We start from the raw sequence: 5,774 nt of genomic DNA on the forward strand, positions 1-5,774 counted from the left end.
ACACACACACACAACACACACACCCACACACACACACACACACACACACACACACACACTGTGTGGATGTGCATGTGTTCCCTGTAATAATTATAGAATGTGCCGCGGGTGATGTTGCTCTTGGCACTTCCTGTCAGCAGCTCCTGGGCGGAACTAATTGATTGCGGAGGCAGTGCAGCTGACAGCGGGGGGGGGGGGATTGTTCATAGCAGCTGACATCACTGTGAGCGACACGGACTGTCTGTGCTGTGAACGCTCTCAGAGGGAGTTCCCATCACCCCTTCAACTGGCCCACAGCCAGACTCAGTGGATCTCTAGTGCAATAACACGGGTAGACACACGGGTAGACACACGGATACACCCGCGTTACGCTAACCCACTCCCATACACACATGCAAACAACATTCTGACACCATCTCAAGTTCATTCTTTATTCCAACAACACTCACCCTGACATCCACACGTAGCCCCTCACCCAGACCAACCCAGGGAGAACGCAGGGCCTTCCTTCCACCAAATCCGCTGTTGTCTCATTTGCCAAAAAGGGAGGAAGAACGTTCTCCGCTTCCTGTGTTCACCGCGCTGAACGTCAGCCAAATAGGAGAAATCAGAGAGTCGGAGAACTGCGGTAGATGTGACGTCCAATCAGTGTGATTACAGTAGTATTGTGGGGGAAGGGGAGGGAAAAGACCTGTGTTTACGTACAAGGCCCCCCTCCCTAGCATTTAGACATTCCTGTCAATACTACCACCCCTAGTTTCCGAGCCCCATGGGACCCGTAMAACCACGGGCCCTGCAGCCCCAGTTGAAACTGTAGCCCCGCTCACTAACTCTCTCACCGGGCCAGCTTGCACCGGCAGGCAGCAAGGGCCAACCCCACCAGCAGTCAGAAAATATACAAACCCCGCTAACCCCTAATGGAGTAGCTATGAGAGCCCGTATTGCTTTAGGTATAGCGTTTCATACCCTAAAATAAATACCCCTCCCTCTCCCTCGAATCATGGACCTTTTTCTCTCTCTCTCTTTCTTTCTTTGCCTGTGCTATGGGCCAAGCAGGACCATATTTCTCTCTCTCTCCCGCTCTCTCTCGTTCCCTCCCTCTCCCTCTCCCTCGTTCTGTCTATCTCGCGCTCGCTTTCTCTCGCTCTCCAGTGAACTGTACAGCAGAGGTCTGAGCGGTTTACCCAACCCGAGGGGAGGGTAAGCCCACTTCAAACCCCTGGCATCCATCTTTAAGATGACACAGCAACTCCCGGCACGGCTGTCCCCGTTATGAAGCGAAACCACTTGAAGACAAAAGGACGTAGAAGGTTTGGAGAGGTGGATGACAGGGGGATGGGGTGGGTTTGTGGGAACAGTTCAGACAAATAGATTTAACCCCCTGGACTGCAGCCATTTGTGTAATTTGTTCCACGCATGGACAGCGTTGTCATTTCTCCGGACACTGGGGTTTATATTGGCTAGCTCTTCACACAATGCCCTGTCAAGGGCTCACTTAGACACGCTGGTCAGACAGAACTGAGCCCTGGAGATGAAAACACAAATGTACTTAAAAAGGGTGACATAGTTATACTCACATATTGAATAAAATAGAATAAAACTTTATTGTCCATCCAGGATGGAAATGTTTCTTTATACACACACACACAATCAAATATACAGACACATTATACACATCTAGATGTGTATAAGAGACAGGTGTGTGTGTGTGTGTGTGTGTGTGTGTGTGTGTGTGTGTGTGGTGTGTGTCAAAGCGATATGAACCAGATGGACATGACTCCAAACAGAAAGGCCAAAGGCATGGGAAAGCCACAGTTAGCCCTTGGTGACATGGACAGACAAACACAGTACAGTAACTGTAGCTTATCAGAACCACATCTGAACATCAGATCGGAACGCATCTCAACATCAGATTACTCTCCACTTAATACGGTGCCTGGTTGTCATGGACGGAAAGCCCAGACCCCTACCAGATGTGGCACTATGGGGAGACGGGGAGAGGAAGGCGTGTTGCCAGGCCTTATTACCTAATTGGAGGCAGTGGATAGCTCCCAGTTATAGCCAACGCTACAGACACAATGATGCATTGTTCAGGCCTCTCCTGACTGAGCTCCATCCATGGCTGTGTAATCCATTACTCCCCAGTCACACTGACCTGCCCTGACTGGGAGTAGGAGCTACTGGGGCGGGGGGCTGGGGGGGTCTGAAGAGTGGTTGCATCTAGGTGGGTATGGTTCATAGCCCCACCTGTTTTCACTTTGACTTGATGGGGCATTAAAAAAAAAGATCTGCCCTGCTAATAAATCATTTCTCCTCAACTTCACTTCAATCTAATTWCCTTTAAAGTCATAAAGAAGCACACATCAGGTTCGCCAGAGTCCAGAGAGTGCCCATAGGTCTGACAGGTGGAACAAATAATAAGTCCCTTTCTCTACATCTTCTTAGACTCTTCCGTTCTCTCTTTCCTTTCCCAGCCTCCCCCTCTTCTCTCTCACACCTCTCGTGTGTTCCTCTCCCTCTCTCCTCTCCTCCGTCTCTCGGCAGAATCCAACCTTTGTCCATAAATTCAAAATGTCCATGGTTAAGTTCAGGCATTAATTCCGAATGGTTAAGTTAAGGGTGAAGSTTTGGGATAGGTTTCAAACAAAAACAACTCCATGGTTAAGTTTAGGCATTAAAGAGGCAGACACGGTGACACTTCAGCAAGGCTCAGACACCAGACACACACGTGTGTGAGAATGCCACAGAGTGTGATAACAGCAGAGATGACAGCTCTGAGGTGTCGGGCGTRGGCAGCTAGCTACAGTGCATTCTGAAAGTATTCAAACCCCTTGACTTTTCCACATTTTGTTACGTTACAGCCTTATTCTAAAATGTATTAAATCGTTTTTCCCCCTTCATCAATCTACACACAATACCCCATAATCACAAAGCAAAAAAAAATAAAAATGAAATATACCATTTACATAAGTATTCAGACTCTTTACTTTGGCAGCGATTACAGCCTTGAGTCTTCTTGGGTATGATGCTTGACACACCTGTATTTGGGGAGGTTCTCTCATTCTTCTCTGCAGATCCTCTCAAGCTCTGTCAGGGTTGGATGGGGAGCGTTGCTACACAGCTATTTTCAGGTGTCTCCAGAGATATTCGAAGTGGTTCAAGTCTGGGCTCTGGTTGGGCCACTCAAGAACATTCAGAGACTTGTCCCGAAGCCACTCCTGCATTGTATTGGCTGTGTGCTTAGGGTCATTGTCCTGTTGGAAGGTGAACCTTCGCCCCAGTCTGAGGTCCTGAGCGCTCTGGAGCAGGTTTTCATCAAGGATCTCTCTGTACTTTGCTCCATTCATCTTTCCCTCGATCCTGACTAGTCTCCCAGTCTCTGATGCTGAAAAACATCCCCACAGCATGATGCTGTCACCACCATGCTTCACCGTAGGGATGGTGCCTGGTTTCCCCCAGACATGACGCTTGGCATTCAGGCCAAATGAGTTCAGTCCTGCATTCATCAGACCAGAGAATCTTGTTTCTCATGGTCTGAGAGTCCTTTAGGTGCCTTTTGGCAAGAAAAAAGCAGGACGTCATGTGCCTTTTACTGAGGAGTGGCTTCCGTCTGGCCACTCTATCATAAAAACCTGATTGGTGGAGTGCTGCAGAGATGGTTGTCCTTCTGGAAGGTTCTCCCATCTCCACAGAGGAACTCTGGAGCTCTGTCAGAGTGACCATCGGGTTCTTGGTCACCTCCCTGACCAAGGCCCTTCTCCCCCGATTGTTCAGTTTGGCCGGGATGCCAGCTCTTCCAAACMTTTTCCATTTAAGAATGATGGCTGCCTCTGTGTTCTTGGGGACCTTCAATGCTGCAGACATTTTTGGTACCCTTCCCCAAATCTGTGCCTCGACACAATCCTGTCTCGGAGCTCTACGGACAATTTCTTCTACCGCATGGCTTGTTTTTAGCTCTGACATGCACTGTCAACAATGGGACCTTATATAGACAGGTGTGTGTGCCTTTCCAAATCATGTCCAAATCACCACAGGTGGACTCCAATGAAGTTGTAGAAACATCTCAAGGATGATCAATTGAAACTATGATGCACCTGAGCTTCATTTTGAGTCTCATAGCAAAGGCTGTAATGTAACAAAATGTGGAAAAAGGGAAGGGGTCTGAACACTTTCCGAATGCACTGTACCTGCCACTGTCACCATCCCTGCATTGTAGCAGCAAGGCGGCCATCTTGTTTTTGGAGATACTGGAACAGACAGATKTTACTGACAAACATTCTTGAACAATCCACCACTCAATGGTAGAGAATCTAGAACATCTCCTCAGACTTTCTTGAGCTTTTGATTTCCTAAACTAATTCCATAACAACTGGAGTTGAGCTGAGGGGCAATGCCAGCCGGAGCTATAGTCCAACCCAATTCTGTCAATCCGTGTCATACAACCAAAAGTTCACTCCGTATTTCACTCTCTCGCTCCAATTTCTCAGCGCTGTACAGTATACAGTTCTTTGGAGTGATGAGCCAACTGGCCCAGTTTCTGAGAATCTTTTTTTCTTCCAGAAGCCTGGGAGCACTTAAGGAAGGAGAGAGAGAGAGAGAGGAGACGAGAAGATGGGAAGAGAGAGAAGAGAGTCAGAAGAGAGAAGTGAGAGAAGAGCAGAGAGAGAGAGAGAGAGAGAGAGAGAGAGAGAGAGAAAGAGGAGAGAGAGAGGAGAGAGGAGAAGAGATAGAGAGAGAAGAAGGGAGATGGAGCGACCTGGATTGAAACAGGACACATCGAGGAACGAAGAAGTGAACGGGACGACATAGAGAAGTGAAGAGACATGGGTGGAGAGATGTTGCAGGACGGTAGAGACGGGAAAGAGGAGAGGAAGATATGATGGAAAGAGTCGAGAGAGAGAGAGAGGAGAGGAGGAGGAAGAGAGAGAGAGAGAGAGAGAGAGAGAGAAGAGAGAGAGAGAGAAGAGAGAGAGAGAGAGAGAGAGAAGAGAGCAGAGAGAGAGAGAGAAGAAGAGAGAGAGAAGAGAGAGAGAGAGAGAGAGAGAGAGAGAGAGAGAGACGAGAGAGAGAGAAGAAGAGAGAGACTTCTAAATCCCCCCTGGAAACAACATCTGGCAACACATGTAAAAACAAACTCCTTCATTCATGTCAACTAAAACAGCAGCTCCTCCATCTGCAGCACTTTCAAATGGTGATGATGAGAGCAGTGTGGTTTGTCTGTGTTTTTGTGTTCGTGTACATTGCTAGCAAGAGAGAAAGAGTGTGTGTGCGCACGTGTGTCCATGTGCATGTGTGTGTAGTTAGTTGTTCCACTGCCCAGGCATTTTATCCTCCTGAGGTCTGCATATGAATTGATGGGGGGGGGGGCGGGGGGGGGAGGGGACATGTGGGAGGTGAGGAACAGAGGACTGGGGTGGGGGGGTGCTCCATCTACAAACGCTCACCAGCAGCGCACGGAAAGACCTGGGGCTACGATGACACCCCCTGAGAACCCCCGTAAACACCCGGCCCCCGACCCTGGAGCCCCAGAAACACTTTACGAGCCCACTGCCAGGGGTTTAGGGGCTGTTCCCCACTTCCCATCACAAACCCAGTCTGCTCTCCCACTGACCATCTATCCAGTCTGACACACAGAGCAGGAAGCAGGAAGCAAGAGGCAGGAGCACCACCATACCTGGGATCAACCAATACCGCCGGGAGAATAGAAAGAGAGGGAGCCYAGGGGAGGGGTACGGGGGAGAGGGACTCTGGTCAGAGGAACGGATTGGACGATT

This window comes from Salvelinus sp. IW2-2015, linkage group LG7 (genome assembly GCF_002910315.2).
Source record: "Salvelinus sp. IW2-2015 linkage group LG7, ASM291031v2, whole genome shotgun sequence".
Taxonomy (NCBI): domain Eukaryota; kingdom Metazoa; phylum Chordata; class Actinopteri; order Salmoniformes; family Salmonidae; genus Salvelinus; species Salvelinus sp. IW2-2015.